The sequence below is a fragment of the Crocodylus porosus genome, unplaced genomic scaffold (genome assembly GCF_001723895.1).
Source record: "Crocodylus porosus isolate Cpor-Errol unplaced genomic scaffold, CroPor_comp1, whole genome shotgun sequence".
Lineage (NCBI taxonomy): Eukaryota > Metazoa > Chordata > Crocodylia > Crocodylidae > Crocodylus > Crocodylus porosus.
This window is the reverse complement of record NW_017728931.1, coordinates 105,718,910-105,746,443: the sequence shown is the minus strand read 5'-3', so window position 1 is coordinate 105,746,443 and position 27,534 is coordinate 105,718,910. Positions and strand designations below refer to the sequence as shown.

At 44.7% G+C, this 27,534-nt stretch overlaps 1 long non-coding RNA gene across 1 annotated transcript; it reads right to left on the bottom strand.

Annotated features, from left to right (window-relative positions):
- LOC109316119 lies at nucleotides 1–22,298 on the bottom strand. The gene is made up of 3 exons (XR_002102705.1): nucleotides 22,287–22,298; nucleotides 19,435–19,437; nucleotides 1–130 (listed from the first exon to the last, which is right to left on the bottom strand). It is a non-coding gene; the product is annotated as an uncharacterized LOC109316119 (long non-coding RNA).
- Between the last annotated feature and the right edge of the window lie 5,236 nt (nucleotides 22,299–27,534).

Here is a 27,534-nt window from a genome sequence, read left to right as displayed (position 1 = left end):
TTTGATTCAAAGAGATTAAAAGGTATCCCGATTTGATTTTCATTCATAGATTTGGCTGCCAAAAATCGGGCCAGATCTCCACCAAATTGAGTCAGCGACTGAAGCTTCGTACAGCCCTAATGGTAAATTTCTGCAAGGTATGGTTGTGGCTGCAGGGGAGGTCAGAGGCCACAAAATTAGCCCTTAGGTCACTTAGTGTGTTAGAGTGCAGCTTGTTGGTGGATGGGGACTTGCTTTGGAACCCCTGGGCAACCTCCCTCTTCCAGGTTAAATAAATACATCAAGGCATGGCAGGAAGGAAGAAGGGGGGGGGGGGGGGTGTACCCGGAGAGCCAGGGAGAAGCAGGAGCTGCATTGTTATGAGGGGGCCCAGGGACTGCTACACCCAGTTGTATACAACACCCCACCCCCCCCAACTCCTGGACCACAATCTTAAACTTCATAAAACCAGTAACAGCAACTCCCAAAACAGCAAGGAAGCTGTGATCTATAGTCAGACCTTCAGGAACCACTCCATTTGCTCTGAGGCAAATATTAGAGCACCCATCTGCAATCTAAGACCTGATCTTCCCCAACACGGGTTCTCCAGCAGAAATAGACTGCATTGCTATAAAAAAAAAGTCAGATCTTCTAGACATTAGTGTAGGATCAGATACACAAAGAGAGAGAGATAAAATAGAGCTATAAGGGGTAACTACTTTATTAAAATAATGATGGGTAAATCTTACTAAAACATGGCAGGGCATGTACAGCTGTAATTATTCTTTTGATTAAAAAAGTGTCAAAATAGATTTAGAAAGTTGGTCAGTATCATGGTTAGGTAAAAGTCACACCAGTTAAAGTGAATATCCTAGCTTGAATTAATTTTCTATTACAAACCTATTATAGTTCCAATGAATCCTTTTAGATGAATGGCAGACTATGATAAATGAATTTATTTTGGGAAATAAGAAGCCTAGATTCAAAACCTACATCCTGAAAATACTTTGGCAGAAGGGAGGGTCAGTGTTCCCAAATACTCAATATTATCATCAAGCCAGGCAACTTAGAAATTTGGTATATTGGATAATATCAATTTACAGTAAGCACTGGGTAAAGATAGAGCAAACATCATTCAACAATCAATATATTCCCAGGGTTAATAATCTTCCAAATCAAATTCAATATATACTCCTTTATGAGAGCAACAGTGAAAGAATCTATAAGTTAAGTTTATAACCACTTCCTTCAGCACCTATACATAATAATATTGAATTTAATCCTAGTAATTTATTGCAAAGATGTAGTATCTGCAAACATAACAATATCACAAATTGTGGCTAAATCATTCAAAAGAAAACATATTTGGATCTTTGGAAGATGTATAACATACCACAGGAGAGATTAAAACCCCATTTTCCCCCAATACTTATAGCTGAGACCCTTTTGAACACATCCATAGAAAGGTAAACCTAAGTGGCAATTTGACAGAGTTTGAGAGAATGTTGAGCATACGTGACACATACTAGCCTATTGCTTGCGTTGTTTCTAAAAGCAAATTTTAAATAGCCACACAGAAGGAAACAAAAAAACAAAACAAAAAACAAAAAACAAAAAAACAAAAAACAAACAACCCACTACTGTTTGTGACAAAATGGGCTATTAGCATTAGATCAGAAATTAGTGCTGAAAAACAGAAGACCATCTGGAACAATAGTCCTAACATATATCCATCTGTGTGGTAATAAGAGAAAAATTATTTTCAAGTTCTATATTGATGGTATCTCATAGCACTGAAAAATTAAGCATATTTATACTACAGAAACAGGCAAAACTTGGATGGAGGGTGGTCAGCTGGGAGGATTCTACCACACATGCTGGACATGTCCCAGAATCAAACTGTTTTGAAAAAAAAAAGATTGGAGGTGTGGTGAAAGAAAGTGTCAGCTATCAGATAATCCTTTAGTGTTCCTACTGAACCTTCCTGAGAACTCTGCTATATGAGTCATTAGGAATTCATTGCTCATCTTCTATTGGCTGCAAGCATTACAACTGAAAAAGCCTGAAAGAGAAGAAGTGACACCTCTAAAATCACCAACTGGTTTTAAAAAGTTTGGGAAGTTTTAGTAATGGAAAAAAAGTGTCCTTTCAAGGCTGTATTCTATGGGGGGGAGGGAAGGAAAAAGATGCTTATTTAGAAAGTTTGTGTGAATTCTTGGAATTTGCTCAGAAAGAATCATCTCTCGCCTCCAAACTAGAAAGTTTATTAAACTTCTTTGAATACTGAATGTACAAGTTCTAAAATAAGCTAAGAGTTAAGAACAAATGTGGAATAAATTTGAAATCTAAAAGCAGAACGAGAAAAAAAAAAAAGAGAGTTTGTATTAGTGCAAATTCTGAGGAAAATGAGAGGGTGAAAGTTACACACATAGGTGAAAGAACATAAAAGCTTCACATTGACCAAAACAGAGAAAAGAAAGAACACCAGACTCCTCTGTGAAAATCATAAGGGTGTACTGTTGATGGACGATAATTGCATTTGTCTTTATGTATGTTTTAAGGGACCAGATGCATCTGCAAATGTTGATTTGTTGTTAGATCCATTAATAAAAGTTCTATTGTTTGTTTTTAAAGAAATAGTCTGCATCTTCAAATAAGCCATTGAGCAAACCTTGGACAAACCCACTGTAATAAAAAAAAAAAATGAAGCAACTAGTGACCCCTGCATCTCTTACACAATCCAACACTGGAGACCTATACGAGAGAAGATTATAAAAAGTTAAAAGAAATTTTATCCAACCCTTGAACCTTGTCAAGGCTCATCAAAAACAAGCTCCCCACTGACAAATGAATACCAGATGGCACCACACAACACCAGAACAACAAAATGCAAAACTTGCCCATCTTCACTGTGCCTTAATCAAGAGCTCTTCATAAAAGCCATTAGTATGATCCCATGTGCGTCTCTTATAAGATATGATATACCCTATGTAACGTACTAAACACTCACAAAAACTATGTTAGTGAAATGAGACTATCACTACTGTATTCTAGAATGAGTTCTCACAGAAAATGATAATGAACACAGACACCTAATAATTGCTGTCGGGTATCACTGTCCCCTGCAGGCCAGACAGATGCCGCCTGCCAGTTGCCTAGTGTGTCCTCAGCTATAGTTGGGGTGTCACATGTACATTTCGCCTACCACAACTTTGATGTTAACAGAGTTGGTTCAGATGTCTGACACATGCAGTCCAATTATGAGTCTCACCAGCATCTCATGAGGTCCTGAATTTCAGAGGGCTCCACCACCCTTACACCCCTCACCCATTCCACCGGGTGGTGGCTAACTGGCTGGTCCAGCCACATATCCTCACATCCACTCAGATAATCCACGAACAAAAAAATGAAAATAAAAACCAAGCACTACGACCAAGAAGGCTCCCTTGATCTGTGCCGCTGCTCCGGCCATCTGCAGCCACCTTCCAATCCAAACTTGCTTTCTGAGGGGCCAAGCCCCCTCATTGGCTCCTGGAGAGCTCCTTTTGTGGGGTTTGACAAGATTCCCTTTCAAGTTTTTGTCCACAAGTGAGGTGCGCCCCTATTATGGGACCTGCGGTACCCAAAGTCAATAGTGCCCTTCTACTAGGGCTTTTACGGTACCCTTCTCTTACCAGGCTCCCGCCGGTAAACAAACAGTCCTAGCCCCTACAGGGGCCAGCAGACTGGGTTCAAAACTCCGCTGGGGCTTTGCTCTCTGCCAGAGGCTCCTACCAGCACTCAGCGTTGCTTCCAGCGTGGCACCAGCCTGCTCCACCTCCTCCTCGTGCTCCTTCCGGTTCCGGATTGTTGCCACTTTCCGGTCCCGGCCTCTCCTTTATACTGGCGGGGGAAATACTGCCCCCCCCCCTTCCCAACACACCCGGGTAAGGGACTTTCTGCCCGGCTCCTTGGGGCTACGGGTCTGGGGCTGCTGGCCCTGCGCTTAGCCCGGGAGTCTTGGAGCCTGCTGGCTCCTTCTCTCTCTCACAGTTGCGCACACACACACACACACACACACACACACACCTGACCTGACAGTCTTTGCCCTCAAAGAAAAATTAACTTCTAAATAACTTTGAAATAGACAGGCATGGGAGCAGATCTCCATAACTTTACTGGATGCCAAAAACTATGGACTTAAGGCCCCATCTACACATTACACATAAGATATGATTAATCAGTTAATCGTGCCTGGTTAATTAAGTAGCCACCTGGCCACATGTTCAATCAATTGATGGTGTGGTTAAAAAAAGGAATAAGCTATAAAGTTCTTCCACCAAATATATGTAACAAATCTGCTTCTTACCACACCATTAACAGAACATGTGGCTAGGAGTCCTGTTAGCTGATTGGTGCTTCCAGCTGGGGGTGCCATGTGCACCCCCAAATCTGGGATCTCCCAGTTGACAGGGCTACCAGCCATGGGGGGGAGGCGGCTCTATGCACCCCTGCATTTGGGAGAATGCAGCTGCTGCAATCTCTCAGCCATGGGGCACCCCACAAACCTACATGGTTGGGAGCCCCCCTGGCTAGGAGCAAGGGTCAGCTGCAGGGCTCCCAGCCATGGGAGCACATGGTGTGTCCCTTGGGCTCTCATCTGGGGGAGTTTGCTTCTTGCTGCTGCAGGGGGAACAAGACCTGACTCCCCCTGCACCACCAATAAGATGCGATGGGATCTAATGCATGATCCACATAATCTCACTTCCTGCCACGCATAGGTGATTAGATGCCATGTGCATTAGATCCCATTGCACCTTTACCTGCACACATAGATGGGGCCCTAAGAGCAACATTAGTTTTATGCCCTATTACAATCTGTTAACTCCCTTTTGCTCCACAGATGACAATTTTCCAGTTCTCACTGAAGTGGTCTAATTGATTCATGTAAAAAGCTTGTAATTTATACTTAGCTTCTACTATGACTGCTTTTTTCAGACATGGTGAAGGACCTTTGAAACCCACAAGATTCTCTCTCTTGACTACATATGATGGTCCAAGAAAAGGTATTCCCTCATCTCACAAACCTTGTGTTTCTCATAATTCTATTGGCTCCAGTTCAGAATGTGGACCCCCTTTGTTTTCTTGGGAAAGATTTTTATTCAAATAATCAGTTTAATTAATTTTGGTTTCCTTCCTCCTCCCTCCCCCCAATTTTCTACTTCTACTTAACTCTGCTGGTTTTTTAAAATCTCCAACAAATTCTTTCTGCTGCAAAGCTATTCACCACTGAAGCAAAATTGTGTGGAACAAGAAAAAGAACAGACTGGTAACATTTGTCAGTGCTCATCTGCCTTATTATCCCTTGGGGCCAGGTGTCTATATGTTTGTTTCTTTGGGAACAAAATGTGATTGCGAGAGAAACTTTAATCAACACTACAATAGTCAAAACTTGGGCAAAACAACAACTTGTGTTTGGATTTGGACAACAAACTGAAGTCTCTGATTTTTTTTAAAGTTCCTGGTTAGGTAAATCTGCATGATTCAATTACAATAATTGATTAAAAAATCCTTACTCTAGCCTGAGCATTAGTTTTTAGGACGAAAGAAAAAAAAATGTTGTTAGTGACTGTATCAGAGAGCCAAAAAACTTCTGTTATTTGAAGAGAAAAGAGTAGCAGCCAGACCTGGCTACAAAGAAAATGGCCAGCCAAGAAAAAAGGTAGAGGTTAGGAGGGCCTATCACAGAGCTGGTTACTCTGCAATAATCCAGTGGAGTAGAACCCTGCTTGGGGACCACAGGCCTGCTGCAGCAACAAGACCAGCAGCAGTAAGCTGCACTGGAGGCTAGTAAGCAAGCCTACTCAGGAAACATTTGTGGCAGCTCAGGGACCCACATGACCAAAATGGGGCATGGCTTCCAGCCACATAAACCCAGGGCCTGAGCCAGAGCAATCAGTCTGGCGCTGGAGGTTACAGTGGAAGGAGCCAGGAGAACTCCTAGCTGGCACTAGTGCTACGTTGGGGGAAAGGAATAGGATGCTGTTGCCTTGCAACGGAAAGTGGCCCAGGATAAGGGAAAGCCTGGTTGAACAGACAGGTAGCCACTCTTTACATTTGGACCTAGAGCAGGTTAGCTGGTGTTATAGCCAGACAGGCTTATTCTTTTGCTATAATTTATACCGGTAGTTTGGGTTTGGGACTAGCAGGGGTGGTACAGAGGACCCAATAGTGCCTGAGAGCACAAGAGTATTGCGAGCCCACCTAGGGCTGAGGTGGCTCACAACATAGAGTAAGCTTGAGTTTAGAGGGGGAGTGCAGCTGAGTGCCACTTAAGTCAGATAGGACCAGGGGCCAGACAGAGCAGAAGCAGGCTCGGTGTTCAAAGCAGGGTGGAGAAAGGGCCAGAGGTCCAGACAGAGGTGAAACAGGGTCATTGCCTAGAGCAGGGCTGAGACAGGGCCAGGGGGGCCTGGAATTAAAATACTAACTTTTAGTCCAGGCCCACTGTGCTGGACCTGACTTCTAGGCACCACCCTGAACTAGAAGCCCCAGTTAGAGAAAAGGGGTGGAGGCTGAGAAGGCCAAAGGCCCAGCAAGGGAATGATGGTGCAGTGATATTTGTGAGGCATGTGCATGGCTGAAGGGGAAGTTGGAGACCACAATTAGCCCTTAAGGCTCCAGGTGCCCTGAGGCATGAATGGGCTGAGAGTACCTACTCAGCCTAAAGGCATGATTGAGACCAGCAGAATCCAGAAGGGGCCTGCTAGCTGTTAGATTGAGACTCACTCTAGGGCCCTTAGGCAGCCCCCCTTTGGATCCCGTAAGTACATCAAGGTGTGGCAGCTGAGAAGGGGGGGGCATCCTAGAGGCAGAGCAGAGCATGGGTTGCATGGCTACCAGGGGGCATCATGGCCATCTGGAGCATGATCTGGTTATAGTGACTTCCTTGAAAGTTTTTCCTGTCAAAAAGCACTGGTACTAGACAACACCCACCTCATTGTAATGAACCGTGAGGGAAAGCCTTGCACTTTTTTCCCCCCACAAATTACAATATTTATAGTTCTCAATATCTAACACTATAAAGAAAGTAGTTTCTTTGAGTAGTCAGTTTAAAGAAATACAATATTTATAGAACATGTTATAACTCTGAATTGCTTAAAAGTTTAATTTGGTTTGCCAGAAGAACTCATGAACCCAGTTAATTGGCTTTTTGTCTGTGCTTATTGGTCAATCGGAGTAGGATTTATACTGAGTAGTTCTGATTGTACAGGCTGTCTTTTTGAATTACTTTGACTTCCCAGATGAAGTCAGCATTTTATGAGACACATTACAATTCAGTAATGCCTGCATTTGCTTAAAGAATACAGACTTTTTGCCTGTTTACATTTTAACTGCTGACTTGAATAAAGGCTTCCTGAACATAACTGTTTCATAGAAGATAGTGCTATGGCATGCAGAAAATGTATACCCCAAGAAGAAAGAATTTCAAATAAATAATCACCCAAACTAAATTAGGAAACAAAAGAGGAGCAAATGTTCACATAGACAAACTGTTTGGCCAAAATTCACATGCCAACATCAAAGATAAGGGAGCAAAGAAGAGGAGGAAAGTGTGCAGAGGAAAAAGATCTGGAAAGAAAGTTGAGCAGATGACACTGATAACATGAGTTGATTACAGATCTTAATATTGTTAGATTTTATATGAGGAGAGAAATTCATTAGAGGATCAGTAAACAGGTTAATTTTGTCTGCCTGTGGCATATTAGATATGCAAGTATATAAAATGATAAGCTGGATGAAGAGTACAGGTGAATGTAGTGGCAGAGTGGTTAAGGAGACTTCCATCATTTGCAGAGGCATGAGTATGCGCCTCATTCTAGACTTGCATCAATGGGTCCACTGTAAATGGGTACCTGGTCATTTGGGCTGGAAGGCAAAGTTGACCAGACATGATGGTCTCATCTTTCCCTGCTGACTGTAGAAACTGGTCTGCCATAACTATGATAGCCCACTAGGCCACTATGACTACATGGGAAATTTACACTGCCAGCAAGCAGCTGCCACCCTCATGCCTAAGCTGGCCAGGTCAGTGTCTGCATATGCACTGCTGTGCATGAAAAAAACTCCACATCAGGGTAGTACTTGTAAATACAAGTACTACCTTGCTTCAGAGTTAATTAGTTTCCTGCAGTCTAATAGGGCCACACATGTAGATGTGAGACATTTACAGCAGAGCTAATTAGTTTACTCCACAGTAAAGGTCTCATGTAGATGTGCTCAGTAAGAACAACCACAGTTCTCTAAGGAAACTTAATAAGTCTGTTTGTCCTCCAGTAATCTCTTTTTATCTCCCTTCTATCTCATCTTTTTGTACTGTTCCCTCCTCCCTACCTTTTGTTCTTTATGACTTGGCAGCAATACTGCACAGTGATGAAGCAACATTTGGTGCAGCCTCAGGCAATCATTTGGTAGGTTATGAAAAAAACCCATAACTCACATTTTCAGACCCCTGTCCCCCAGCCGGTCAAATCTTGCCATCTTGGTCCATCACTATTAAGTGCATTATTGCGTTTGTGTCTGCTTTGATTACATGAACAAATATCTCATTAGTCATTAGTAATACCCTGTTTGGAAGAAATAGAACAAGACCATAGAAATCATTAAAAAAAAAAGGAACAAGGGAGTCCATGTTAAACTGCTAATTGCTTGGCACTCTGCATGTTTCCTGCTTCTAATAAAAATTCAGTGATATTCCCAAATACTTCATAATGCCTTGGGCTGACAAGCCAGTCCTGTAATACTCTGGCATAATTGAAAGTGATGAAGTGGAAGACTGGAGATGTTTATTTCAGAACAACACTCTTACAGTAAAATGCCACAAGACAGTGAAAGCCACTAGAGATCTTTTTAAAGAATGAACAAAAGAAAATCATCACAGTCCAGAATAATCAGAATCATAAACATTGTAACAGCCAGCTTCCATTTACTTTAAATAAATATTTTGTGATCTGGCACACCTATATTTATCTTTGCTAAATTAATTTAGGGGGGAAAAATACATATTGCCTAGTTTTGAAAGGGTTCTGAACTGAAATCTCACACATCATTTGTTTCATAGGTATCAGTGAACCAGAAAATACTAAAACTCAGAAGGATAAATTCTGTCCCTAAATACAAGCTGGAGAATCCCTTCAAAGCAACGCTTCAGTTGGAATGGAAAAAAATTCTCAATTATTTTTCAATTTTCCAATGAAGTGTGTGTGGCAGATACTAGTACCTTCCAGTCCAAATACAGGATTGAAGCTAATGGACTTCATACATGTAAAACAAGAGTGGATTTGATTACTTGATTTGTCAAAATATCTAAATTCTTATTGAAAATTATTTTTTAAAAAGATGTTATGCCTCTTGGTTTCTAGGATTGCCAAAGCCACTGATTCTCAAAGCCTGTTTTCCCTTCTGGGACTGTATGTTCCATTCTAGGAAAACTCTTGTCTCATTTAATAATTTGGCAGGGCAGAGTGACTGCAACCCACTGACACTGATTTACGACTAACTTTGGTTTGCAAGCCACAAGTTGCAAAGCTCTGTCTTAGACTATATGTTCTGTTCCAGGTAACAGAGCTGCAATTGTCTGAGCCTGGACTACTCTCAGTCTGGGAGAGAATGGCACAGTGTCATGAAGAAAGAGTGATTGGTCTCTTGAGTTTATACAAGTTTGAGTCACAGTTGGGTACATGCAGAATGCCAGATGTAGGCAACAGCAACTGCTGGAATATGGATAACAGGGGTTTTCCCAAATGAAGGTTTATTAATTAGTACTATTTTGTTACCTTACCATATCAGAACTAAGGCTTTTTCATCATTGTTTCTGTAGTTCATATGGCGAGCTGACAAATATTCTGAACAGGGTACCACACTGCTGAATTTTCCTAGAGTCTGCAGTCTCCATCAGTATAATAAAAAAATGCTTATTTGACACATGGGCTGCTGACTGTGAGGTCAGCCTGTGGGACATGGATTATGAGCTATTACACTGGGGTGGGCAATTATTTCAGGCGAAGGGCTGCTTACTCAGTTTTGGTAAGCCATTGAGGGTTGCATGACAGGCAGCCAGGGGTACATAAATATTAATTTTCTAAATTTTTTAGGGGCTCCACAGGCCGGATGAAATGGCCTGGCAGGCTGCATTCTGCCCACCCCTGGATTACACAGTCATAGAATCATAAAAATGTAGGCTGGAAGGTTCAGAGGTCATCTAGTCCAACCCCCTGCTTGAGGAAGGATCAGTTTCATCCAAGCCATCTCATTCAAATCCTATTGTCTAACCTCTAGCAAAACTACATCGTTAATCCTGACAATCACAAGGAGTAGCACCCTGATCTATCACAGGTAAAGCAGGGGGACAATGGTGGCCAATGTCCTGCTGCTCTGAAAGTTGTTATAATATGCTCAAGAGATCAGAAGGCCATGCACCCCACCTCAGAGGAAGGCAAACCCCCTACAGTCTGTACTTTCATATGCCATATGAGGGTGGAATAGGGCCCATACCCCATTACTGAAGAGGAGAGAGCCAGGGAGCAACCAGCTGGCTCCAGGTCCCAGGAGGGACTAGCTCTGCAAGAAAAATGACTGCTCGTCCCACATGGAGAAGACAATCAGAGTTGTGTTCGACAGGCCTGAAGTGGAAGAGGTGGGGCAAGTGACCCAGAGAGGGTGCTACAGACTTCACAAGGCTAGGGACATGGTTGAGGCAGAGAGGAATGGGGCTTGGTCAAGGGAGCTCCAGACCCTGGGAGGGATGAAGGGAAGCCCCAGTAGTACCAAAGTGTACCATTATTTTGGTTATATGTTTATTTGTAACTGTGGTGTAACATAGTCGGGAAAATGATTTCAGTTTGGAAGCAATTTTGACTTAGGCCTGTGTTTTGTGTTTAAATAATGGAGGGATTATGTGAAGTGGCTTGGAGGCAACAGGCAGCCTCCAGGGGAATGTTTCTGGAGAACCAGGCTGCAAACTGAGTATCTGAGCCTGTAAAAAGGTTGGCTGTGGGCATGAGCCAAGACCTCAGAAGGGACAGAAGAGGAAAGAGAGCCTAAAGCCCCAAAGACTAGAGTCACAAGCTCAGAGCCTGGGAATGTGGGACTGGGGCTGTGGGGCCCCGAGCCTGAGAGGAACTGGGAAACCCAGGAGCCCAAGGTCTGGGGCAGTGGACCTAAGGCTGAGGGGCCCAGCTAGGGAAAGAGGGCTAAAGACCAAGAGGGCCAAGACCTAGACAAAGGTTTGAAGCCTGAAGGGCCCCTCTAAGGCAATGTCCTTGAGGTGGAGAGACTACAGTGCAGCAGCACTCGGAATTGAACAGGCTTAGTTGAGTCTGAAGAGAAGCCAGGCAGAAATTGTGCCCTGAGCACACTAATCTCTAAGAGAAGCCTCCACTTCAACTTCAAGACATGGCAGGTAGACAGCAGGGAGGACTCCTGAGAGGTCATCGTGGGCCAAGAGGGTGTGGAGGATCCAGGTAGCCACATGAGAGAGGCCACCCTCAGGGCCTGATTGCTTACAGAAGGACATAGGAGTTACGGAGGAGGCGGGAATAGTCCCAGGTTGGGAAGAGGCAGTCTGGTGTAGACATATGCTCTGCTTCCACATCAGTCCTCTGCAAATTAACTGAAAAAAGCAAGGAAAAGAGCCATAGGTTGTTTTTCATCTTCATACAAACGTTCCTGTAGAAAACCTACAGGGTTGTAGAGGAACATGGTCTTAATCAATGGAAGGATGAGAAGAAAAACATAAATCTACACCCCTTTCCAGCCATCAACCCTGTCTCCATCTGAAATAATGTAGGAGAATCTCCATGAAATTCTGAGCTTAATTTTGCTTTCCCAGCTTTTCCTTCTTCATTTCTTCCCACTTTATACTTTGTTACATACTGTGCATAGTTATAAGAGAGAAGGAACATTCATGACAGTGTTTTATCATGGGATGCATTAGCTATTTTATTCATGACTTTAAAGATTAGTGTTAAACACAGCCAAGAAAAAGAACATCAAAGTTTATCTTACCCAAGCCCTGGGCTCTGCTCCACAGTACCGGCATTTCAGTCTGGTAAAACTTTCGTGTCCAAGTTAATGAACAGTCCAATCTTAAGATTTAAAAAGGGAAACTCTTGGGGAATTAGTCACATAGAAAACACGGGAAGTGCTTTGCTGAGTCAGCACTAGAAACCACAAACCAAAAAGCCTGGGATTAAACCCTTTCCCTTGCCCCCTGCAGCAACACAGTTTAGAAACAGTACATAAAACAGAAGAAGACAGACACATTGTTTTAAATTACACTGCTTTGAAACCTTGTTTTTGGGTTGCATTATTGAAGATGGTATGGGACTAACAGAGGGAAACGTTTTAGGTGCTCACTTAAAAATAAATGTAGAAAAGTCCTAGAGATGAAAAGGTGAAAACTTATCATATGTGAAGAGGAACTATGGTTGGAGTTATGTCACCAGATTCGCTATATTACTTTAGTGATAAGCACATGTACTGTCAATGCTTTCACCAGAGTAATGTAAAGCTGTGAGGTTTGCATAAAGTGTTGTGGTTTACATGGTATGCACAGGTGTAAAGTATTGTCCAAAAATGTATTCTTCTAATACTATTAACTGAGTCCTATCCAAAGTACATTCTCAACAGTAAATAAATAACTGTTCCACACAGACGAGTGATTGAAGGATAAATGGCATTGTTAGTGAAATATGGAGCCTTTTGCTTCTCAGGTTACTAGTTTGATTCTAACCAAATTTGACACTGACCAGAAATGATAGATTTCTAATAGCAACTCATTTTCCAGTGTTCAACAATTGGCATCTTGTGCAGCAGACAGACTGGAAAGATACAGTCTAATCCAACTGAAACCCTGGGTGGTAGGTTCAATAGAAAGGCACAGAAGTAGGTGGGCATTGAAATAGGCCATCTTTGCTTTAAAACTGTTCTTCCAGGTGATGGTTGAAGGGGTAAAGGCGGAAAGATCTTTGCTTAGGCAGTCCCCTTGTATTACCTATTATGTGATTAATATAATCACCAGTTTGTTTTCTTAAGGATCCAGTCTAGTACCTTTGATCTTCACAATCAACTCACTGGTTGTTTTTAAATTCCTTCTTGTGAGGGGAAAAACAGTACTTTTTCTAGGGGGAACCCGTTAGGAGTACTTTCTAGTTAAAATGAAGTAGGAGGCCAGGATTTCATTAGGATCAGGAGTTTTGGGTCTATTCCTTATCCATTCCCACATATAGCTGGAGTTTCACTGAGTGGCATCTTCCAAGACTGAATACTGGGAAGGAAATTTGGTGTAAAGGGTCAATTTGGTTCCCTTTAAATGGTGCCAAAGCGAACTACTCACATTAAGGTCCTGATGGCAACCAGAGTACTTTGGAATAGGCTACGGGCTGCACTGTTACACTAACTGCTCTAATGTATAACAGAGGACTTGGGGAATGCAAAGGTATCTAAAAAAGCTCCTTTGCATCATTTTTCTAAATTGTACTGTGTGTTTCTCAGCTGAAACCAGTGATATGGGCTTCAGCATATTAGCTGCCTATTATTAAAGTTACACTCAAGTGGAATTATTCTGTCCCTGGTACAGGACATAAGGTGACCCGTAAGTAAAAACATATTATTCCTTAAGACTTGAAATACTCTGTGGGAACTGGGGGAAGCATTTGAATTACAAATAAATTTGTCAAACTCCTACTAGTTTTCCACAGCAGTTCTGTTCTTGTTCTTGCTTGTAAGCTACAGGGAGCTGTATTACAATTCCAAGTAAAGCAAAGCAGAAGTACGGGGTAGATGCCCTTCTGTAATATATGCTTTAGTCAAACAGAAGTAACTGAACTCAATCTGAGGGTAACTGAATGACATTCTCTGAACTGTGTTATAAGGGAGGTGAGATTGGATAACCTCTCGGTCTCTTTTGGCCTGAAAGTCTTTGTCAGAAAATGAGGAAAGGGATATTTCTGAATGCTTTGTGGAAAAAAGGAATTTGTAAAATCACGTCTCATTACAATTCACCAATGTTACAATTAACTGTCTCAAGTGCTGTAGAAATGTTAAATGTACCAGGTTCTTTGGCATTAGATTTATGTCGAGTACCCATAAAAACCCATAAGACTTATCACATGCAGTATGCTCATTGTGCAAAAACAAACTTTAACACAGCTCTACAAATGGGTGAGTAGAAAGTTGGAGTTACTTTATAGCTGGCTGTACAATGCAGACCTCCTGAGAGTGACAAGCTGTAAAGGAATTCCACATCTCCCAGATGCAATCAGCCTTTCCTGGAGAAACCTAATCCCTATCTAATAAGAAAATTCTTCTTCTAAACTGTGTATGTAGTGTCTGCCTCATGCACAGGGAAACAGTAAAAGAACTCAACCAAGCAGTTCTTGTAGGAATTGATATTGCTAATTTTCTTCTCTGTTCAGTATAGAGATTACATTAGATTTGATTATTTTCAGAGATGGTATTAGACTGGTTATTTGCAGGTCTATTTCTCTTATGTTTCCCAAATTATGGATATCTGAAAATTAGCATTTGGCCATAAAGACTGCCTCTTGCATAATTTAGGCACATTATTCCTAAGGAGAGAAAGGAGTGAAGATTACGCTCACTTTCAATTAAGAATTGGTGAATTATGAAAATGGTGTTGCATATAACACCATATTTTATTAAAGAGGGGAAAAAAGCTTGACATCCTGTGAAACACCAAGTTGAAAGGGAGCTTGGGAAGACTGGTGTTTGACAGTTTATGCATCCAATTCATGATATGTCATTACAAATTCATGGAAATAAAGTAATGAGATGGCAGTTCCTGTAATAAAGGGTAACATTGTCTCTCTACATCTGGATCACCGTTTTTATACAGTGTGTAAATATACATTTTCCTGCTAACTATTTACAGTGACACCATAGAAATCAGTGGGTCATATTCTACAGTACTAAATTTCAGTCACAACAAAGTTGATGAACACTCCTATAAATACATACGGTTGAATTATTATCTCACCGAGCACATCTACATGAGACATTTACTGTAGCTTAATTAGCTCCACAGTTAACATTGTGGGCGGGTCCAGATGCATGTACATGTGCCTCTTGTAGTGTTTCAAAGCAGTTTAAGATACAACAAGAGTCACAATGGGAAAAAAAACATTCCCCATGCTGCATATTTGCACCACGGACTCTAAATTTGATACCTGGAAATCCAAGTATCAAAAAAAGCCCACGGAAAAAAAGTGGAGCAAGACACGGTCCAGGATCATGTCGTGAGGCAACCAGAGGCTTCGGCCCTCCAAAGAGATGTTCTGGTAGCTGGCCAGAGAGTCTCTATGGCTGCTCTTTGCCTCTGTGCTGCAGCATGCTGCCTCCCCGTGTGGGGCAAAGAGCAATGCAGGCTGAAGCGTGATCGAACCGGGCTCTGTGCAAGGTAAGTAGGGACTGGGTGTGGGGGGGGTGGGAACTGGAGAGGGGGCTGTGTGGGTGCAGGGGACTGGGGGTAGGGGGGGCTGCTTGGGAGGAGTGGATCCCCCTGCCTGACCCCCCACACAGCCCCCACAACAGCAGCGGCCATTAGGACACTCAGGGGGCCCCTGGCACAGCCCCACTGTAGTGTGGGGCAACATAGCATGATGTGGCTCTGGCCGCCTGGCACCCAGCACCACCTGTGCTACATAGTGTGGCCCCAGCCTGGTGTGGGGCTATGCACCTTTGGGCAAGAGCAGTCCTCTCAGGCTGTTACCCAGAGGCCCAGCACCACTTGCAGGGACTATGTGTTGTGCCAGGCCGGATCCCGCCTTCATGGAACCAGCCCGACCTGGTGGCGTGTGGGGCCTGTGGAGGGAGGCAGAACTTGGCCTGGCATGACACATGGTTCTTGCGAGTGGCACCAAGCCCCCAGGTGACAGCCCCAGTGGCCCGGCCCTGCCCAAAGGTGCATGGCTGGGCCAAGCCGGGACCATGTGATGTGATACAGGCAGCTGAGCCCTGCTCTGAGCTGAGGGAGTGCTGTGCCAGGAGGGCCCCAAGCACCCCAAAGGCTGCTGCTGCTGTGGGGGACTGTGGGCCATGCAGAGTGGGGCTGTGTCCCCTGTGGGTAGGCATGTGTGCCCTGTGGGGAGGGAGTGTCCTGTGTGGGGGCTGTGTGCTATGTGCCATGTGGGGGGGGGGCTGTCAGTGAGCTGTGGGGGGGGAGGTGTTGCTGCCTTCAGGGAGAGGCAGGGGACCTACCCCTCCTAAGCAGCCTCCCCACATCCACAGTCCCCTTACCCCCACAAACCTATCATCCACATACCCAGCCACTAACCCCAAACCCCCGCACAAGCCCTATACCCCACAAACCTCACCCCTACAAACCCTACACCTACAACCCTTCACATATTTCACACTTTGCATGCCCAGCTGGCCACATGGGATGGGGCAGGACTTGCTGGTGGGAGCTGCAGGGGCAACTGCCACACTACAGCTCTGCCGTGTGCCCACACCAGTGCTGGGATATGCGGCCCCAGGCTGCAGGGGGTGGGGGGGAGATCTTGGTCCCAGCAGCCATTTGTGTGGTGTGATGGGCTGAGGTGAAGGGTGGAGGTGGCAGCAGGGGTGTGTCAGAGAGAGATGGGGGTTGAGTTTGAGGCATGGTCTGGGTAGGAAAGGCCTCCAGAGCCAGGCTTAGAGCCCCCCTATCCCCCTAGAGCAGCCTGATCCCCAGTCGAGGCCTTCCTGGGGCAGCCTGGGGCAGGGAGCAGCAAAGATTGGCACTGCTCAGAGCCTCAATGCATTGGGTGGGACAGAGCTGCAGCTGGACTCATGTCCTGGTGCTGGGACAGAGCTGCAGCTTGGAGGGAGCTAGTGGGGGCAGGCAGGGGCTGCAGGTCAGAAGTGAGAGGACTGGGGGAGTCAGTGGGCTGATTGTGAGGGGCAAGGGCAGGAGCAGGGCACTGGCATATCAGTGCTGTGCAGTGCCACACATCCTGGTGAGCAAAGGGGGTAGGGGCAGCTCTGATTTTTCTGACAAAAAGCCAAAAGTAAATGCCAACGTGTATAGATATTTAGAATCCATTGTATTATGATGATAGAGGCACTGTTAGGCTTCTTCCAAATTGCTTTTAACTCGTAAAAATATCAGTAAAACAGTGCCCAACTGATCTCTTTCTCTCTTTCTCTTATATGTATGTATATATGTATGTATAAACAGTCTTTTGTTTTAATTGTGGAATAACATGGATTTTGGAGTATTTTAAAGAGTGAATTGGGGATTTTTTTAATCAGAATTTGCAGTTTTTAAATAGGGAACACCAGGTTTTCTGCTAGTGAGGCAATTGGCAGGACCCAGGCAGAGGAGCCTGTCCAGGACTGGCACTCCAGACCCAGCTGGAGGAAGTAGCTGACCTCCTGGCCATTTGGGGTCAGGAGGATTTGCTTTGATAGCTCAAAGCAGGCCACCACACTGGGAACATCTTCCAGGCAATAGCTACTGAAATGGCAGGGTGGAGACACACATGGCAGCAGTGCTGTACAAAGGCCAACTGTGCACCCAGAGCCCACTAGCAGCTGGCCCAGAGGTGCAGATACCTCTGTTGTGGCTGTGTGGTCCCTGTCCAGGTCTGGCAGGCACACAGTCTTGGGGCCACATGCTGTCACATGTGGCAGCAGGTCATATCCAGGCAATACTGCTGCAGTGGGTAGAGGGTGCAGGGCACTCTAGGTTCAGGCTGATTCATCAGTCCAGCTGGCACAAGGGGCTAGTGTCCCCAGATACCAACTGGCTGGGCCCCAAAAGCTCCTGTCTATTTGTCTCATTAAATTAACATGGGCAATAAGGTCCATGTGGCTAACTAGTAGCCCCTACTGTATGGGCGCTAATGGATAAATGAAACAACAAAATTCTGGGGACAAGAGAGGCAAAAACCAGGATGGGACTGTTGTATGGGCCAAGGGGTCAAAACATGAAAATAAATGCTTCCGAGGTGGACACAAGCAGAGCCCAGAAGCTCCTGAGAACAAGTGAAATTGAGCTTCTCACCAGGGCACCCTTTTCTACTGCTGGGGTCAGCACAGGGCAGGTTTTTATATTGCTGAGGCCCCACAGGTGCTGGCCCCAGGCTTTAGCTCACCCCTGGTTGAAGATCCATATTGCCCCAAGTGGCACAACTTGATCCACACCAAAATGCATGTCCAGACACATACACGGAGGCAAAAATCCCCAGCACAAATTTGTGCCACTCCTATGTGAACTGCTGCAAGTGCACATGCCTGCATGTGTGGACACGTCCTCTTAGGCTGGAGTAAACTAATTTATGGGTACTATCCTGCTGCAGACTTTCTTACTTCACAGCAGTGCATGTGTAGATACTGCCCTGGCTCACTGGGGTATGAAAGTACTTCAGTGTGTGAGTTGCCTGTCAGCTAGTCCCACACTGGAGCACCCTCCACAGCACATTGAGCTGGGGGAGGGGAGGGGTGGGAGCAGCCCCAGGCTGACAGGCTGACTCCCAGGACCCCCTGCCAGTCAGGGCTGCTCCAACCCAACTCAATGTGCTTTAGTCCTGGGTGCATGTTCAAAAAGTGTGCCTGGGAGCACTAAACTCTGATGCAATACAATCCAGAGTTTATTACTTTGCATTAATTGCACATGTAGATGCATCCATTGGGCACTCTTACACATGCTCCAGAGGTGGGGAGGCAGCATTTTAATTAGAGTGACTATAGAGCCACTCTAATTAAAGCACCACAGTATCTGATGTATCAGTGTTCCCGCACTTAAAACTGGTGGTGGGAGTGCTTAAACTAAAGCTTGTTGAACAGGAACATTGTTACATGAGACACAGGAGGCTGCTGGAGCATAGTAATTACTGTGCTCCAGCAGACTTAATTAATCGAGTCTGCTCCAGTGCGCTATAATTACAGCATGTTGGAGCAGCCTCTGCACTCATGTACAGGCACTCATTGACACTAACTTCATAACAAACAAGTGCATTTGGTTTTAATGACTGATTTGATTTCAGACGCAAGGCTATTAGTGTGATAAAAAAGCAAATTTATAGAGAGGCATGGGATAGAGATTTTTCTTCTATTCAATGATGTGTGATTCTTGATTTCATTTTTCTTGACCTATCATCCTTTTATCTTTGATATTATCCAATAGTTTGGCTTAAATTTCAGGTGGCCTTCTGAAGTTTAAGATAGGGACACATGACATGTTTTTAAACTAAAACCTCAAATCACTAAAAACTCAAATCAAACACAAATTAAACATTCTAGAAAGAACAAAAGCTAACATGATTCACTGCTGCACTTTGAGGCACTTTGGAGATATCTGTTTCTGACCAGAACCTGAAATCAAATACGTGAAACACTGATAATAATAATATGCTAATGAGGCTAGATTCAACATTTTGTTGTAGGTCCTTTGTATCAGCTGGTTGTCACAACCCACTCCCAAACCCTCAGTGAAATATTCAATACACAGAGCCCCTCTGTATTACATTCCAGGATGGACATAAAGTGATATTATGGCAAGACATGGGAGGTTATGGAAGTGATAGGACATATTATGGGTGGGGGGAATGGGGCATGGTTGGGGAATTGTAAAATACGCCTTGAGAAGCAACCTTTCCTTATGTCAGGGGTCAGCAACCCCTGGCATGCATGCTGAGCATGGCACTCAAGGCCATTTTGCTCAGCACACCATGGCCAGCCCCACCTCTGGGTAGCTGCTGCCAGCGACGGAGCCTGGGCTGCTTCTAGCAGGGCTTGCAGCATCCCAGCTTCCTGCTGCAAGCAGCCCAGCCTCTCGGCTGGCAGCAGCTACCCAGAGCCCGGGCCAACTGCAGCCAGGAGGCTCCAAACATCTGTGCCAGGTTCTAGGCTCTGGCATCAGCTGGGTACTGACGCGTTGGAGCGGGCGGTGGGGGAGGGGCCTGAGGCAGTGCAACCCCGGTCTCTCCCCCTCTCCCAGCACAGAGGTGATAGCAGGGTTCCAGAGCCCGGCACAGCTGTTTGTAGCCAGCCTGGGCTCTGGGCAGCTGCAGCAAGCAGCGGGCAGGCTGCAAACAGCTGTGCTGGGCTCCACAGCTCCGGCATCAGCTCCACACTGGCAGCAATTTCACGGGCACCTTGGGGTGGGCTGCGCTGCGCTGCCCCACTGTCCACTCTGAGATGTGCATACAGTCACCGCCAGCACAGAGCTGATGCTGGAGCTGTGGAATCCAGTGCAGCTGTTTGCAGCCAGCCCGCTGCTTGCTGCAGCTGCCCAGAGCCCAGGTTGGCTACAAACAGCTGTGCCGGGCTCCAGAGCCCAGTCACCAGCTCTGTGCCAGGAGCAGGAAGAGACCAGGGCTGTGCTGCCTTAGGCCCCTCCCCTACTGCCCACTCCAACGCAGGTGCATGAGCCGGTACGGAGCTGATGCCAGAGTCCCGCACAGCTGTTTGGAGCCTCCTGGCTGCAGTGGGCCCTGGCTCTGGGTACCTGCTGCCAGCCAGGAGCCCAGGCTGCTCCCAGCAGGCAGCTGGGATGCTGCAAGCCCTGCTTGGAGCAGCCCAGTCTCCAGCAGCTACCCAGAGCAGAGGTAGCTGCTGACAGCCACAAAGCCTGGGCTGGGGGGTAGGGGCACAAGCAGGGCATCCTGCCATGTACCCCTTGCCCTCATTTTGTTTTTCTGGTATGCTAGCACTCTGGCACCTTCCAAGGTAGGCATTGTGGTGTTTTTCCGCACTCTGGCCAAAAAACGTTGCCTACCCTTCTCTTATGTGAATGGTGGCCTCAGCCCCTGCATAGCTTCACTGGGAGGAGCAAGATGCCTGTCCCCTGGTGTCTGTACCATCTGAAGGATGGTGGCCCATACTACTTCCAGTCTAACTGAAAAGTAGGCAGTATGGGAAATCACATGAGACTTCTTATTCATGTGCAGAAGGTTTAGATAGGCAGATCTCCAATCTTTACACTGTGTCTCTAAACCCAAATCTGTTCTCTCAGCTTTGAGAGATTCTCTTGACACTGATCCTCTCTCTCTTTTGAGTTATGGGAAAGGAACTTGATAGGTGAATGCTAGAAGTGAAAATTAGCAGCACTGGAGAGGACTGCTTTTCTGAAAGGAAGGAAACTAGGTCCTTCTGGCCAAACCAGGATGTATAGTCACCCCACTAATGCATGTTATGATTCTAGAATATCAGGCTGTCAGTGTACCCATGCATCTTTCTGTCAGCAGCATCCTTTGGGTTGCCCTGGTTGAGGGACGAATGGTGCACCTGAACTGTTTTCAGGGATAGGAGGAAGTGCTAACTCTTGTTTTGTTATCTTTAATCCTGACAGTACATGCACAGGGAAGAAAAGAGGGTGAAATTTTACTTACTTTTCTCCTCTTTAACTAAAAGAAGCAGATGAGAGAGAAAGGCCTCTGCCTACATTACAGAAAAGAGCGTGGTGTCCTGGCCAGGCCTGAAAGGACAAAAAGTGTGAGGAAAGGTCATTCACTAGAACAAAATTAACTAGATATCAACACCTTAGGATTTCCTTGGGGTTTTCTGGTTTTCCTAGATTATGCCTACATTAACAGGTAGGTCACTAATTGCCCGATTTGATGGGGTGCTTTGATCCTTTAATATGTGTCATATACAATACTTCACTGCTACTTCATTATGTCACATGTAGGCATGCTGTGGAAAAGACTTATTTAGTTGAGGATGTTGCAAGTATTTTAAACAAATTCCCTTTTTATGTTTGGCTCAGATATTAGCTTCCAAATCTGTAAGTCACTGTCTGTTCTGGCATTATCACTCAATGTGTGGCTTCCATCTTACCTTATCTGGGCATTTGTAAAGGTTGCAGCTTTCAGTTAAGTGCTGTGCTCTTTGTTGAACACTGTGTTCACACAGGTTGCCTAAGATATTCATTTTGTGAAATGTTGTTTTGAAGTATCCATATCCAGATCTCAATGTGTTCAGATCATGCACAATGTGGGACTCATTTGGTGTTGGTATAAAAATGCTGTAGGAATAAATCTAAACTTTCCCAGTGGTTGGCCCCCTCCACTGCTGCCCACAGGTTTGGTTCAGTATTCCCAAGCTTTTCCAGGAGCTTGCGGGCTTCATGTACAAATGGTTTACTACTTTTGAGCCTCTTGGGTGTCTATACAAAAGTTGGGAGGCTGCTGCATCATGCTGTACTTACAGCACGTTAAAGCAGACTCAGTCCAGTCTATAGGAGTTTGCCAATTAAGCACGCCAGGCAGCCTCCGCGTCTCACATATCATCATCCTCGCACTTCCAAATGGCAGTGGGCACACTTTAACTACGGCTCATTCAATGAGCTTTAGATAAAGTATCCCCACCACCATTTTGTAGTGCAGGGATGCTGATGCATGAGATGCTCTGGGTGCTTAGAGCAGCTCTTGGAGCTATTAATTAAAGACCCCCTTACCCCCAGAGCATGTGTAAAAATACCCCTTAAGCCTCCATCTGTTCAGGTCTTCAGATAACAGTTAATGGAGCAACTGGTTTTCATCATCTCTTGCCTCCATTACCAGTAATGATGTTAGGGTCTGTCTTCTTATGTCATTTGGTCTAATGCCTGAGACTACAAGGAGTGTATCTGTGTAGGTTGTGCAGTCTGTTAGGAATCTTAGTGCACTGTTGAGTACAGTGTCAAGCTTTTTCGTATGATCATATAGGAGAACAGCATTCTGCTGGGGTATACAGTATTGCAAGTGTCATAAGGAACTGGTAGGGGAAGCTTGGCGGGGGCATGTCCCCCCCATGACAGGGCCATCCCCTGCCGCTGACACCGCTGGCAGCTTTTCTGGGTGCTCACTAGTTTCATCCCCTCCGCCCACACCACCAGCAGCTTCTGTGGGTGTTTTCCAGCCTTGTCCCCAATGCCACCACCGGCACTGGCTTCTGCAGGTGCTCGCCAGCCCCTTCCCCACCACTGCTGCTGGCTTCTGCGGGTGCACCCCCAGACTAAGGAGTTACCCATGGCAAGTGTGATGGTTTTGCGCAGATGAAAGGGTCTGAGAGTGGATCCCTAAACAGGATTCAAACCTATACCTTGAATATTTTTGGCACTCACATAAATTATATTTGTCATATGATCAGCCCCCTGAATGCACTCTACAACCATGCTGTGACACACATGCATGGCTGCAGAGTGCTTTTAAAGTGGTGATTGTGTGACACATTTACCCTCATCAAATAAGGGATCAGATGAAGGTGCTCTACTTTGGAGTAACTTAGGAAATTTGTGGTTCCCTAGGATTAATTTGTGGCATGATTGCAGGCCCTGCCTCCAAAGCTGTCTTAGGAAGGGAGTGGGGAAGGGGGAGGGAGAAGCAAGTTGCTGGCTGGGTTTTGCCCAGGCTGAGCTGGAGTGGGGGAGGGTGGATCTGAACCCCGCTGCTTTGCAGCCCCTGCCCTGCTCCAGCTCACCAGGTTATCTTTCAGGTAGGTTTGATCCCCACCCTGACCCAGCAGGCAAATATTGGGTGGGGATCAAACCTGCCTGGAGGAACCCAAGAAGCCTGCCTGCAGCCAGAGAGCTGCCTCTCTCCCCCAGCCTTATTTAAAGTGCCATGAGTTAGAGTGGGGGCCTGCATGTCTGTCAGCACAGTTTGTAACATAGATTACTGTTGATTTAAATGCGTAAATTCTGCCCTTCAGTACTCTGAGTTTACATCAGTGGAAATGAGAGCAGAATTTGGCTTAGAATCTTGATACAAACTTAAAGTACATCATTACATTTGAAATACATGATGATTTTCAGTTTCTCCTCAAAAATCTTACCATCTCCATACAGGTAATTCCACACTTGTACTCAGGCACACCGGGAACATTCCAGGATTGAACATAAAAATCCAGATGATTAATGAACACTTTTTCCATTGAGGAAGAATAGGGCATTTGAAATTATTGAAATTGTTACTGCTTTTCCATTTATATCAACAGTTAGCTGTCACAAAATGGGACTTTAGCAGCAAGGAACTAAGACAGCCTATGCAAAACTATTTATTTATTTATTAATTCATTCTGCTTATATGCCATCCTGCCCATAAAGGCTCAGGGCAATTTACACTTATAAAGCAGAAGGATGATTAGAGAACAACAACCCTCCCCCCAAACTTAGAACTAGAATCCACATAAAACAGAAACCCCCTAAACTTCACTTTGTTTACTAAATGCCTACCCAAATAAGTAGGCACTTCCAAAAGATGTCCAGGGTTGGGCTTGGTAAGCCTTAAAGAAGTGTTGTTTCTAAACTGTAAAAGATACTGCCTCAGAAAAGTTAATTATTCTTTGTATTTGTTTTTAATCTTGGAAGAAAGTTACTCTAAATCCCCTCTCTCTTTCCAGCATATTTATAATAAATTCCCCTACAAGTATAATGTGTTCTGTTAGTTTGCCCTTTGTTTTTGTTAGGAAGCATTTAGGACAATGTGTCCCTTTCAGTGAAATGTTGCAATATTTGAAATAGTAATTACTGAATGCCAGAATTCATTTTTCTTTAATAATTATTCCCTAAATTGAGTTGACAATCCCAGGCATTTAACTCATTCATTAAAATTCAGTAATGATTTTCTCTTATGGCTTTCTCTAGCAGTAATGACATGCATTATTATGCATCACTAATTTCCATGAAGAACAATGAGGCACTATTTTATTGGCATCTAGAATTACACTACTGTACTTTGCTGCATTCCTTTTAAGAGACAAAGGAAGCAGGAGTCATGTAGTTTGAATTAAGTTTACTTCTTCCAGCTATCAGAATGTTCTGCCACATCAGCAAAGTGTTAAGAAACCTGTAAAATATTTTAAAACTATTTTAATTGTTGCACAATAATTGGGATGACTCTCAAACTCTTTGGCACCTATTAAGATTCTCAGCTATGCCTGAAGGCAAATTTTTACATTGTGAATAAAATTTAATGAGTGTTTAAACTTATGTTTGAAATTAAATGCATTCAAATGATATATTTTGTCATTTTCTTTGTTTTGTAAATATACCCTAGTAATTGCATAATGTGAATGTAATGTGTGTAACAGCAGGAAGGACCAGGGATCTGTCTGCAGAGCTGTGTTGACTGTTAATTTGGACTGCAACTCCCAGAAGCCCCCAGGGGCTGTGGGGAAAGAAAAAAAAGGAAGAGGCTGGAGTAAAGGGAAGAAAGAGCAGTGTTCACGTGGAATTTGGTCAGCTCTACAGAGAGGAGTGCACAGTGGAGCTAGAGACCTTACTGGCTTGATCATCAAGGACTGTGGACTGAAGGAGCTGGACTCAGACTTGGGGGCAGCTGCAGGCTGCTTTTTGAGTGTTCTAGGGACTAAATTTGGACCAAAACCCTGCAGTCTCTGATTTTCACCAAAAATTCAACAATCATCACCCCTCCATCAGACTATCACTTGAATACTCTAACACCAGCATTTCCTTTATGGACACCATGATCAATATCCAAGATGGTAAAATTCAAACCCATAGATGAACATACATCTTTACACAGCACCAGCAAATCACCCCAAACACACCAAGCTGCAATATACAGCCAAGCTCTCCAATACCACCGAATTTACAGCAAGGAGAATACCTGTCACCACCACCTTACTAATATCAAAAGGGCCTTCAGTCAACAAGGGCACTCCTCCAGAGAGATAGATCACAATGTTGAAAGAGCCACCAGGATACCATGTGAAGATTTACTGCAGTATAAAAAGAAAATCCCCACAAATCGAACACCATTACTTATGACATATCACCCTTCTCTGGAACCTACACAGAAAATCCTCAAGCTATTGCAACCCATACTTGAAGACAACCCAATTCTTAAAGAGATCTTTCCATTCTTAAAGAGAACCACCCATCCTAGCCTTCAAACAAGCACTGAACCTCACTAACCTCATCTAACCCCAGAGGCAAACTGCTTATGACCCAAACCACATCAACAAATGGCTCCAGACTATGCCAGGACAAGAAGTGCAAAACCTGTCAACATATCTTTACCACCCTCACTACAACTACACCCCAGAACAGAACCATCACCATTCCTGGATCTTACACCTGCACCTCCAGAAATGTTATATATCTCATCCAAATGCCCCGAGAGAAAATATGTTGGAGAAACCAAAAAACTGCACACCAGAATGAATGCACACTGAAAATCTATCAAAGACAAGAATACCCAACCACCTGTGAGCGCACACTTCTCACAGGACAATCACTTCCTCTCCAATCTCTCAGTTCTAATCCTCAAAGGGAACTTACAAAACACCTTCCGTAGACAGCCCTACACATTTTACTTCATAAATCTACTGGATACAAAAAAATCATGGATGCAATACAGACATTGGTTTTATGACACATTACAACCTGTCTGACATCTAATTCACCAGGTGCCTGCCTGACAGCCTCTTTTCTACCTTGTACTCTATCACTACACTGTCTCCCTTCATTTTTCCCCTGTTCTCTTCCCCCTCCCCCTCCGCTTAGCTTCGCTTCTCTGCCTCACCTTTTGTCTGTTGAATTCTACCACTTCCTAAAGGGGGTTGAGATGCTGAAAGAGGCACATGTGAGCTCGTCCAGACGTGCACTTTATGGTCATTTATGTTTATAGCACATGCCATTCATTTTCTGTTTCCTCACTAGATGACTAAGCTTTACAGGCTAATTCCATTTATGTGGGAAACAAACTTTGGGCAACCTATAATTGATTTTTTTTTAAATGATCACATGAAAAAAAATACAAAAAAACCTCATGGCAGCATGGATTAGAATACAGGATGCCCCTACCATGTGAATGCCCTTGCTCCTATACTGCTGGTCCTTGTCCCAGGAATCTTACATTCTTTGTTCCATGCTGATTCAGCTTTGACAGAAAGGGTAGAGTTAGCTTTTTTCTGCAGTTAGCGTATATCCTTATGGTTGGGTCACTCTTCCTAAGAGTAAAAGATGTGGGTTTGAACACCCCACGTGAGAGGAAGGTATTGAACCCAGATTTAATAGGCATGTTGCTGCATGGAGCAATGAAGCTCCCATGTATGACAGGAGCAGGGGAGATGCTCCCTGACAGTCCCCTGGCGGTGGGGAGGTAATGGCCCAGAAAAGGCTGAGAGTCAGCCTTACCTTTACTTAGCCAAGCCCTGGAAGCATAAGTGCATGTGGCTCTCCTGCACTGCTTTAACAGCACATTTTCCCTGTGTGTGGGAAGGCATGTAGCTGATGACATCATAAAAAGGCACATGGAGCTCCAGCAAGAGGCAGCTGAAGGTGAGGGAGCAGCGGCAGTGTTGCCTACAAGGAACTCCCCTGTGGACCCTCGAACTGATGAACTCAGGCTCAAGAAGTCTACGGGCCAACAAGAGGTACAGCACTACTGGATTTGGTCCTGGCCAAAGAAGATGATCTAGTGAACAACCTGATTATCAAAGGGAAGCTAGGCAGCAATGATCATGAGATGATCACTGTTCCCATGCATCACAGGCAGGGAAATCAGTCAGCAGAGGTGATATCCTTGATTTTAGGAAAGCTGACTTCCACAAGCTTGGTAAGGC